The 12,129-nt window shown below is 41.8% G+C and overlaps 1 protein-coding gene across 1 annotated transcript in view; it reads right to left on the bottom strand.

Annotated features, from left to right (window-relative positions):
- The window catches only part of SLC24A3 (solute carrier family 24 member 3), a 1,192,172-nt gene that overhangs the window by 471,162 nt on the left and 708,881 nt on the right, over nt 1-12,129 (bottom strand). The gene's annotated exons all lie outside the window — the stretch shown is intronic.

Genomic DNA, 12,129 nt, shown 5'->3' with positions numbered 1-12,129 from the left:
AGCAAGTGACACATCAGAAATGTCAAGGAGAAGTCCTGTTCCATTTTACATGGTTGAACCCAGATAGAATAGCTCTCTGAAAGTATTTAAATTGAATTTAGCCATAATAGGCTAAAATAGCCATCTTCCATGAGGACAAAAGTGTGTTCTGTCAAACTTCTTCAGATAAGCTTCACACATCCCAAGGAGTGAGAAAACATTCTACCTTCAGAGGGTGGAACATTCTAATAGCATCAGAGAAATTCTGCCTGGGCTACACCAGTTGTTAAATGCCCTGTCCCTAGTTGTAGGTCCTAGCCTGTGGCTCAGAATTATAACTCAGTATCAGGGCCTTTAACAATTGGTATGGCCTTTCGAAGTGGGCTATGGCGCTATAATAGTATCTAACTATGTCACTTCTAGTTTATTTGAAAACATTTGTGTCCAAAGTAAGACAAGGCTCAATTTAATTGAGGATAACCCTAAATTTAATCTTATTTTGGGAAACAGAATTTCTAGTCTTAGGCTCAACAGGCCCCTGCGGAACCCAGTCTCATTGAATCCCTATGTCACGCTGCAACCACATATCTTAGCTCCTTACATCAGAGAGGACACATCTTTAGCAACATACACTGTCAATAGCCAGGGAAACAGTATATGCACCAAAAGCAGACATTAGTCTTTCCGATGGATCAGCTCTTTTCACATGTATGCTTACAGCTTTTTGAATCGTCTCAGTCCTGGTCAGGTTTTCCATTCAGCTTACTTCTAGATAATCAAATGCAGCAACCTTCTCCCTTGACTCTTTATTAAAAAAATGTATTAGGAGTTCTTGTCACACCCGCGGCCATCATTTCTATTTTTTTAAACATTTATTCATAGTAGGATCTCTAATTTGGAAGTATTGGCGAAAGACATTGAGTAACCAGTGCAATGATAACTCTGTTAGGGCAACAAGGTATTTTGTAATCCACCTATAAAACAATGCTCTGTCTCTCCATTCATCCTTTAATTCATCAATTCTGGTCGTTTAAATATCCATCCATATCATTTATAAAAAGGCCAAAGGAAGTGGGAGTTTGAGCAAATGTATGCCTTATTCCTGCTCGAATATCAAAAGGGGAGTCATTTCACCGATCATGCCAAGCCATACATTCACACAAGTGCCATGATGTACCTCCTACAGGAATTTATTTGACCTCAGGTCCATTTTTTGATTTTTGGAGAAATAGCTACAAATTGTACCTATTTACCAAATCAAATATACATTTAAGATCACTAAAAGTGAATATATTTATGAATTTTTCAATGTAGTATATTTAGAGCAGATCAAATACAAGCAGAATAACCACATAGCTGTTCCTACATCCTAGAGGAACCTGTCTGGTGGGCCATGGTTTAAAATACTTTCTACTGCCACGCAGATATGGACTTATCTGATAATAGCTTTTCTTGATCCTCTTTTCCTTCTGTTTACAAGTACTTAGAAAAGCCTTTTTATTGTATGTTTTTATTGATTACCTATCAGTTGATACAGAAAAGCGATACTGGCATTGGTGGGGGAGGAGTGATCAATATAGTAATAAAAATTAGTATAATGGTTGTTTTATTTGTTACTATTAAAATTCCAGTTTCACACCTTTATCTCTTTGAGAGCGTAGGAAGTAACAGAATATTTTGTGAACTCTAAGGGCCTGCTGTATGACCATTTCAGTTTGCGAGCCTCTAATTGTGATTTTTTTTGTGACTCGCAATTAAGTACTTGCAAAATGTGATGTACTAATGTGTCTCAGACACATTCAGCAATTCCCAATGGGATTGCAAATGACCTACCTCATCAATATTCATGAGGTAGGTTTCAATTTGCGACTCATTGGGAATGGCCTGCAAACACAAGGATGGTGGCCTGCTGGGGTCAGCGACCACCAGGTCTGTGACTGCTTTTTAAATAAAGCATTTTTTTTATTGAAAAGCAGCCCATTTTCCTTAAAGGAAAATTAGATGCGTTTCCCCCAAAAAAGGAAAAGCTACCTTTTCATTTTTTAAGAGTAGTCAGTGGCCTGTGTGACCACTGCTTGCTCCTAAAAAATGTTGGCACCCCATTCATAAACGGGAAGGGGTGCCTTGGGGGCCGCGTTCCTGTTTGCGAATGGGTTACCACCTCCTTCTCGGAGTCGGTAAAACCTGAATGTTTAGTGACCGCATTCCTGCTGCAAAACATTCATAGATGTCCCTGCGACTCACTATTTTGGAAGGAACGCCCTTGGCATCCCTCTTCCTAATACTGACTCTCAAACCCTATTTTGCAAGTTGGTAATAGGTTACCGACTAGCAAAATAGGGTTGGTACATGTTAAAGGCCATTTTAGTGGTTTCAAACGGCCCGATTCTCAGTTTGCGACCGTTAAATATGGTCATACATGTGACCTTAAAATGGTGGGCATATGGATTTCATCTCTCCTTTTTCATGATCTGATTTATTTAATTTTCTGTGTTTACTTATCTGCTGCTGTTTAAAAATGTACTCCAATAAAAAATAAAAAGATTAAAAATAATTTTATTCTGTCTGTTCTCTATTGGCACTGTACCAAGCCAGGAAAACAAGCCTAGGATGGCTGTATCCACAAACTATTTCAGTTTGTGGCCTTATTCTCTAGGATATTCTGTATTGCTCACAATTCTGTTGGGTATGTAATTCTGTGAATCACAAAATGCAAATGGGTAAAGACTTAAGGACATTTATTCAGAGTGTTATAAAGTGCCAAAATGGCAATTCTTAGTTATATTTTTATTTATTGATGAAACTGAAGGAAACTTTCTTAAGAAGGTAGCGTCTTCTTATGAGGAGCATGTTTTAATATAGCAATATGAATTTTGGTAACAGGCTTATCTTTATGTGGGGAATAGTAATGGTATGGTCAAGTAGAACATTTGTTGGTTTTGGAAACTGAAGGCCTGCATTTTGGTTTGTTTTCCACATGTTATCAAATTACGTCATTCCCCAGCAAAACAACTGTGCCTGAGTTCCCCTTCTTGCCAAAACTGCGAACAATGCAACTGCAAAGAATGCATCTACAATAAAAACAACTGGACAACTATACAACTGACTCCTAACAGAAGCTGTTGCTTGCTGTGTTTTTATGATTGACCGCTGTAACTTATTTATTAATGGTTTAACCCTATGTTCACGAATTGTAACGGGCTGATATTGTAAATAAAATGAACTACAATAAATGCTCCTCCTTCCGTAAATGGAATTTTAGAAACACACCCACAATGCACTGTAGGCCAGATTTAACACTTATTCATGCAGCGCAGTGCAGCAGCAACAAAAGGTGCACTGTGAAAAGGCGAGAGGAGGAGAGCACCATATTTACAGAAACATGGCTCTCGTCTCCCCTTTCCCTAGCGCCAGTGCTGAAATCAGCTGCCGTGCACCACGGAGACACCTTTGCACCATAATGCAAGGGTGTCCCCATGAGTGTAGCATAGACTTTGTACTGGATGGATAGCTTTCCAGAACACAATACCATGCTCAGACTAACTTTAACACTTGTCTCTTTTTGTATGTGTGCTGTAAAGTGCAGCACACGTACAAAGTCAGAAAAGGAGCGAGAAATGAAAGCATTTCTCCTTCCTTGCACCTACTTCAAAAGGGCGCAGTTTTCTGATGCTAAACCCTGTCTACTTTATTCACTAAATAGGATTTAGCATCAGAAACTTTGGGCAGTTGCATGGGAACGCCCATGCAGCACCCATGGTACTCCCCCTTGGCGCTAAGTAAATCAAACCAGTGCTATGCAGAGCTTTGCTTTACTGTCACGTTATTTCCAGCACTAAACAAGTTCAGCGCTGGAAAGTAAACCGGAAAAAAAAGATTTTGTGCCTATTTGCGTCACTTTTGTAAAACACACCGTTAAATCTTGTTAAATCTCCCCCTAGGTATCTGGCTAACCCATTCGTGAGAAAAGGACGCTTATATGCCCATCTTGTGCTCATCCCCCCCGCTTAACATTGGAAATCTCGAAAGGGCAAAAAAGAATGTCTATTAAAATGTACCTGCTGCTTTTGGCTTCCTGACATCTGAGCAGTTTGTCTTTGCCGCAGCAGGGAGCCAAACATGTCATCTGGCAGCATCTAATTGAATTTCATCTCGAGACAGTTTTAAATGTTTCCTTTTGTCACTACCAACGCACATCGTAATTGGAGACGCTAGTTTATTTTTGGTCTTATTTGAAAATGTTTTTTTTAGATTTGACGTGGGTTTAGGAAGCCACTGTGAAGCGATTGTCAAATTAATTATACATGCAAGAACAAGATGCAAGATATTAGACATTCGATGATAGCGCAAGAGGGGATTGTAGACACTGGACACTACTTTTTGTTTAGTTCGGTATTTGATTATTAATCAATAAAGACGCTCCTTGGGACTTACATTACTTTGTCGTGACAGTGCAGAAAAGCCAATAATCTTCCTATATCTGAAAGAAAAATATCGTTTTTCTGCAACAACGATTTTTTTAGACAAAAAATTACCAAACCGATTAATTCAACCTGTCAGGAACACTGTACATTGCTGCTATTCATATCAGAATATGTCACTTGGACACAATTGAATGACAATTAATCACAAACATGATTCTTTCAGATACAAACACTAAATCCAGCTCTTTAAGTGATGAGATTAATGTCTCCATTACTCTTTAATATTTCAGAAGATAGTTCTAAATCTCACCTGCGGTCTACCGATAGTCTAGAAATCGTGCCACATAACACGCAAATAAGGCAGAGGTAGTATTTCATGATATCTTTTGACATGGAAAGTGGCAACAAATAAAAAGGTGGCTGAGAGATCAAAAGGCACAATTGAAGGTGCACAACAGCATTACTTCGCAAAAGGTCCCAAATACCTTTAAAGTTAGAAGTTCAATGAAACAGGACACCTTCGTCTCCACATGCTACCCTGCTGGCTTCTAAACATAGGTGTGTGGAATATAAAACGTGCCATTTAGGGTGGGTGCACATAATGAAAGGGTAGAGCAGTTAATATTCAGTTGCATTAAGGAGCATGAGAGCAATATAAAGAATTGCAGATGGGGAAATATCAATAGTGGGGTTGTTTTCCAACAGAGTTTAAGTGACATCAAATATAAAACAAGAGTAGAAAACAACCATGGTACTGGCATTTTATGTTGAGTAAGCCCTTCTAAAATCTCTTCTTCTGCTCAGATCTGCAGCGCAAGGTTCGTTGAGTTATGGGGAAACACTTATCAGTCCTTTTGAAATGTACTTGGTGAACGGCCATCCACCCCACCACCCTCTAGTACTCTCGCCTTTCCTTTCCTCCCCTGCCCTAATATCAAAAACTGGCATTGTGCTACCTTCCCCGACCACCCCCAGAAGAACTTTTCCTCCCTTTGTCCATTCTGAAACAGGAATACATGGTGAATTGCGAACCTTCCTATCCGCCCTCGGTGATACCCCCATTTCACCTACACTCCATAGTTCAAACAAGCATTGCCCAAGCCAATTGGTCCCACCCATGTGAGATCTATTGGCTTTGTCAATTTCTTTTAGACATGTTGCACGCAGTGCGAGCTGCTGTGCAAATGGCTTGAAGTCAAGGAAGAAAAGCACTTTGACGTGCCAAGTGTTGACCGCATCATAGCGCTTTTTTAAACCAAGTTTCAGAGCATCTCGTGCTTCTGTGCAATATGTTAAAGTAAGGCAGGAGGTGAAAAACAACATGAGGGAGGTGCGAGGAAGGAGAAAGGGAGCTCAAGACGTGGGTCAGCAATAAAAAGAATGGTGGGAAGGGAAAGAAGAAATAGTACCTCAATCACAGTGTGAGCCTCGGACGGGAACTAATTAAGTTTAGTCAATCAGTGCTTGATTCAAGCTCCACAGTAAGGAATGGAAGTGACGCTTGTTCTGCGCTGGCAAATTTGGAGGCATCAGAGAAGAATGACAGGGAAGCCAACAAATGGTAAGCAATGGGTGATTCCAAGCACTTTATTGTAAGCCAGAACATCTTGCAAGCAAGAGTACATGCAGCGCATGCAATGACATATGCCCAGTCTAAAAAATACAAGGAGAGAAACTGCCTTCTAGATGCCTCCCAATCCTGTTACCACGTCAACCACAGCTCCATGACCACCCTGATCGCTGCCACAGGCGACATCCACACTACACTACAGTGAGAATCAGCAACCCAGATCCTCTGCGACTTCTCTGCAGCGTTCAGCACCATTTCCCACCACACAATCATCAAGAGACTGCACCACATCGGGATCCAGGGAGACACACTCAGATGGATCACATCTTTCCTCACAGGACAGACTCAGAGAATCCTCATACCTCCTTTCACCTCAGAACCCAAGAGCACCATCTGGGCATTCCTCAAGGTTCATCCCTCAGCCCCACCCTCTTCAACAGCTACATGACACCTCTAGTCAACATCTTCAGAACCCACAACCTCTACATCATATCCTACGCTGACAATACCTACCTCATCCCCTCACAGACTCCCACCACCACGAAGAAAACATTTCCACAACTGCATGAAGAGTGTTTCTGACTGGATGAAGGCCAACTGTCTGAAGCTCAACACTGACAAAACCTGATCTTTGGCAACAGGACCTCCCCTTTGAATGACACCTAGTGGCACACCAAACTCGGACCCACTCCACACCGAAAGACCATGCCCTCAACCTCGGCATCATCCTGGACAGCAAACTCACCATGAAATCACAAATCAATGCAGTATACACCACCTGCTTCCACACTCACCGCATTATCCAAAGAAAACTTCACATTTCTACCCATCAGCAAAAGAAAAAGTCACCCAAGCCCTAATCACCAGCCGGCTGGACTATGGCAATGCACTGTACTTCAGAGCCAAAACCTAACTCATGAGAAGACTCTAGACAATACAGACCTCAGCTCCCAGACTCATCCTCAATCTGCCCAAATGGACCCACACTCCATTTCACACCAAAGAAACCTCCATTGGCTCCCCATCAAGAAAAGATGCCAATTCAAAATATTGACGCACGCCTACAAAGTCCTCCACAAACCAAGGACAATTACATACATGAAACACCGCCTGAACTTCCACCAACCATCCAGAGACCTTCACTAGCCTCCCTCGTCCTCGCACAGACAGTGTGCATCTGCCAAAGCCTCAGTGGAGGCCGTTCCTACCTTGCTGCCAAGTCCTGGAATAGCTTTACCCCTCACCTTTGGACATCTCCCTCGCTGGTGGGCTACCAGGAAGAGACTCAAGACCTGGCTTTGTAACTGAGCACAACAGTCTACCACCTGGAAACCCTCACAGGAGATTAGCAGTGCTCTACAAATACTTGCTGATTGATTGACCTGTGTTGCCACTCTCCCCATCCATCACCAGCAATAAACTCTTGTTCCGTCTCCCCAGTACAAACAAGTACCTATCATCCTGTATTCTTCCCCACAACTTTTCTGGCATTACTCCCTCTCCCTCCTCATAACTGCTCTCACTGTGAGAGGGAGAACAAAGTCTCGACGACAGCAGCTCCTTCAGCATTTTCCATCAACTGGCCTTGCTTTTTCCTGACAGTGCAGGTCTGAACAGACCTATGGCTGACTGGGGAGATGGTAGTTGGGGATGCAAGAGTGCTGCCCATAATCCCCTTCCTCCCCCGATCTCCAGAGACATGGAAGAAAAGGTATATCACTGCTCATCAGAAAACTAGGTTTACAGCACATTGTTTTGCTTCCCTGATGTAAGAGCAATACAATCGGCATTGGTTTTGTCACTTCTTACTTGTTATAACAAAGGATAATTTTGATTTCGAAAGTGGTGTTCAAAATAATGGCTTTTAATGATAGACATACACAAGGCCCCAAACATAGCCACAACCATCCTTGCACCTTACTTATTTCAGAAAGACCTAGAAATGAGGCACACTATAACTAATAATGCAGACCACCTGAAGAAACGTCACTACTTCCGCAGAGGGTGGTAATTGAATATTAGCTCATTAGCCTACTGATGGTTGTGCTGAAAATGTGGAAATCCAGGACCCATGCACTGGGTTTCGATTGCAAAAGTGTTCCACTTTGAGCAGCAGGCACAATATTACTACATATAGGATGATACAGGAATTACAGCACCTGAATCCATGACCGGAAACTGAACCGAATCACAAAATTAAGTTGCATTTCTGTGTAATTTACACAATTGAATAAGCGTCTTCTTTTTATCTATTTCAAAATCTAAATGTCTGCACCAAACTGATGGGTCCAAGGGCTATTCAGAATGGTAACTAACACTTTTAAATAATTTACACATGTTTAATACTCATATACTTTTGAGTACCCCTCCACTTATATTTTGTAAATTGCCAAAAGTAGTAAAGTTACTCAAACATTTAGGAGTACTCGGAGTACTCAATTATTTAAAGTGTAAGTTAAGTTACTTTTCTGGATAGTCCCTGCAAATTGTGAATAGCCCCAGGTTTTTCAATTAGCTAGAGCCATGTAAGATACACCTTTTGAGTAAATTTACACTTGTAATTTGTGAACAATGAAAAAGTAGGGAACTTTCTCGAAAGAGTAAATTACTCAAAAGTGTGAAATACTTTTGTGAATCAGGCCCTCGGAGCCTTAATGAATTTAGGAGGGGAGACAGTCTTTACATTGATATATATAACACCACTTCCGATTTCCAATGGAAAACAGAAGCCGACATAGGGGCTGGAGGTCTAAAAGTCACTTCTGCGTTTTATTAAAGTATCTTTCACTGCTACGCGTTTCGGCATTGCTGCCTTGCTCACAACTATATATATATATATATATATATATATATATATATATATATATATATATATATTCACTTAAAAAACCATAGGTTTCACACACGTTATAGTTAGGAATTAGCATTTAAAAAACCTTGCAAATTCACTTAAAAAACCATAGGTTTCACACATGTTATAGTTAGGTGGACATTTCACTCGTAAAAAACCAATGAAATTCCCCCGCTATAGTTAGTTCAGTTAACTATAACTCGCGCGCCCGCAATCCACTGCTCATGATGTCACATATTACATCACTCATGACATGGTCAGTGGCATCACTCATGACATCACTGATGACATCATCCTTGTGATAGAGTGGCGGTCGCGCGAGTTATAGTTATCTGAACTAACTATAACGGGGGAATTTCATTGGTTTTTTGCGAGTGAAATGTCCACCTAACTATAACATGTGTGAAACCTATGGTTTTTTAAGTGAATTCGCAAGGTTTTTTAAATGCTAATTCCCAACTATAACGTGTGTGAAACCTGTTTTTTTAAGTGAATTTGTACGTTTTTTTAAATGCTAATTTATTTATTTATTTTTTATGGTTTTTCACCGTGCGCGCACCCTGCGATTAAAAAAAAAAAATAATAACATGTTTTTTCACCCTTCGGGGTCCTTTAGGGACCCCCTGACAAAGACTAGGGAGTCAGGAACTCTCTACCCTGCCCCCTTTTCACGTTCGCCACTTCTATTTTTCACTCTCGCACCCACAACAAACAAAATGGCGGCCGACACTTCCTGATTTCAACCGATTCGAACGGTGACTGACATGTAACCACCAATCAGAATTACGCTCATGCACGTTAGGGTGCGCGCACGGTGCGCGGCTATAGATATTTATGTGCTTTAACTGCAATTTTCTCAGGAACTACTGAACAGATTGACACCATATATGCAAAAGGCACATCCCTGACCTGAGGACTACCTCCCTGCCAAATTTCAAGTAATTCTGTTCAGCCGTTCGGGCTGTACCTTCGACTAAAGGTCCTATGGAAAAATGCATGGGGAAAACGCGTTTTGAGACCCCCCTTTTTTCTCGGCCCCTGCTTGACGAATCACCCCGAGACTTTCAGGGTAGGAGCTGAGCGGAGCGCCCCATTAGTTTTGAAAATTTTGCGAGGATTCGTCAACCGGCGCCACAGTTATTCAAAATAGAATTTTCAGATTTCCTATGGAAACACGGTCCTAACTATTACTATCTACTGGCGAACGCCAGTAGATAATATATATATATGCTAATCCATTCAGTAGTTTAGGCAAAAACATTTGTAATTCTGGACAGTTGGGTTTGAGGAACGTTTGTGAGAGGCCCTAAAACTCCTTAAAAAAATATCGGGCCTTCTGCATGGCCATGGGCTTTTTAAGAAGAAGTCTCTAATTGGCTCTCTGCAGCAGGAAGCCATTACAGGACTCCAGGACTCAGTCCCCTGTCCTGAGGCTAGAAAAAAATAAATATATAAGAGGGCAGGGTAGAAATACCTTGCATGGGGCCAAAATATATATATTTTTTTTAAAGTTGTGATCTTATGGGACTCGGGGCACCCCATTCCCTGGAGCCAAAGTGCTTACTTTTAGAGGAGGGAGTGTGTGGCCCCTCCTCCCCAAGCCCAGATGGGCCCCAGAGACCCCTTCCCCAGGGCCACAGATTAGCTACTGGGGAGTGGTACATATGGTCCCGTCTCACATTGGCCCACAGGATGGGGTTTCCAGGGCCAATAGTGGCTTGGGGTAAGGCCACACAGCCCCATCTTCTTTATTAAAGAAAAAGCCCAGGGGGACCCCAGGACCACAGAAGACCAGGGAGGGGGGCATAGTGCAACCACTCCCATTTAAAAAAATGAAAGGCTCCGGGGTGAGGTCCTCAGGGCCAACAGTGGTTTGAAGCAGGGGACACATGACACCTTCCCGAAGTGGGGGGTAGCTGCCCACGGGGAAGTTAGGTGAAGGGTTGTGTTCAGGCCAAGCCCTGTGACTAACCTCATGCAGCACACGGCCATGCACTTGGAGGGTGTTGCTTGATTGAGTGGTTGGCCTTAGGGCCCAGTCACAGGACAGGGTGCAGAGCAGGGGCGGGGAGTTGCAAGATTAAAGTGACCTTACCAAGCACTGCTAATTACCTCCAATATTACATCACTAATGGCATGTGCTATGACATTATTGATAACATCACTGCAACATCTGAAATTACATCTTTGATAACTCGACTGTGCATTGAGGGGGCGCGAGTTATAGTTGCATTAGGACATAAGTTATCATTACTAACGATAAATATAACTTGTGGATTCCAGTGTTTTTGTTTTGTTTAAAATGTTACATCAGCACTGAAATTTTCTCTAACTGTAACGTCACTTTAACCTTTGTTTTTTTCGGTGAATATATATAAACATATGTATACCAATTTTCCACAAGACAGGTGACAGGACCCAAGAGATCTGGCCATTTCTCGAATGTTGTAATTAACTTATTCTTCCAGTATCTGGAATCCTGTACATGAGTTGAAATCTGATGTATCACTAATAAAGGTGTGAACTTTCATCAATTGCCCAACAGCCATGAAAAATCAGCAGCAGAATTTGATGAATGAGCAGGCAAGACCAAAGTTGCTAACTAGGTCCCTTAGTTCACTAAAATAATGAAATTCATCACACAAGGGTGTCAAACTCTTACTTCTTTTCTTATTCAAAGTGCTATAGACATACTCATTCAAAGAGTCATTACTAAAACACCACACTGGGACTGATTTAGAGTTTGGTGGGGAGTATATCCCATTACAAAGGTGACGATGTACACTGTCAGACAAATTCTTAGCTGACCCCCTCGCCAGAGGGGGTACCTCCAGTTTCTTTAGGCAATGTCCCATCGGCTCTGTTGATGGAAAACATATCCAGTAGTCTGACGCAATGCTGACCATCATAGTAATGGAATCTCACTACCCACCGTATTTAGAGTTTACGGCCTGATGCCTGTTTTATTGTCCATTAGTGCAATAGAAAAGCCTGCAGTGATGGAGAGAGAAATTGAAATAATGACCCCCACCCCCACAATCAGAGGAATACCCTTGAGTGTGAGGGTCCTTAGTTACTTGTGTTAAAAAAAAGAAAACTCCCAGTCTTGGATTTTTTTTAAAGGAAAACATTTTGTGAATGGGCATTAAATCCGATGTTGATTTTTCAGCAAGCTTTCGTTATCTTTATGGGAACTGCAGTGATGGCAGCTCCTCTGAAGGTACAGTGATGACCATTGGGCAAGCAGTGACCTCTAAATTTGCCAGGCAGTTGGGGACAGCTCCCTGGAAGCACACATCAAGGTT

The sequence above is a fragment of the Triturus cristatus genome, chromosome 6 (assembly GCF_964204655.1).
Source record: "Triturus cristatus chromosome 6, aTriCri1.1, whole genome shotgun sequence".
Taxonomy (NCBI): Eukaryota; Metazoa; Chordata; class Amphibia; order Caudata; family Salamandridae; genus Triturus; species Triturus cristatus.
The sequence above is the reverse complement of the archived record's forward strand: the minus strand, read 5'-3'. Positions and strand labels throughout refer to the sequence as shown.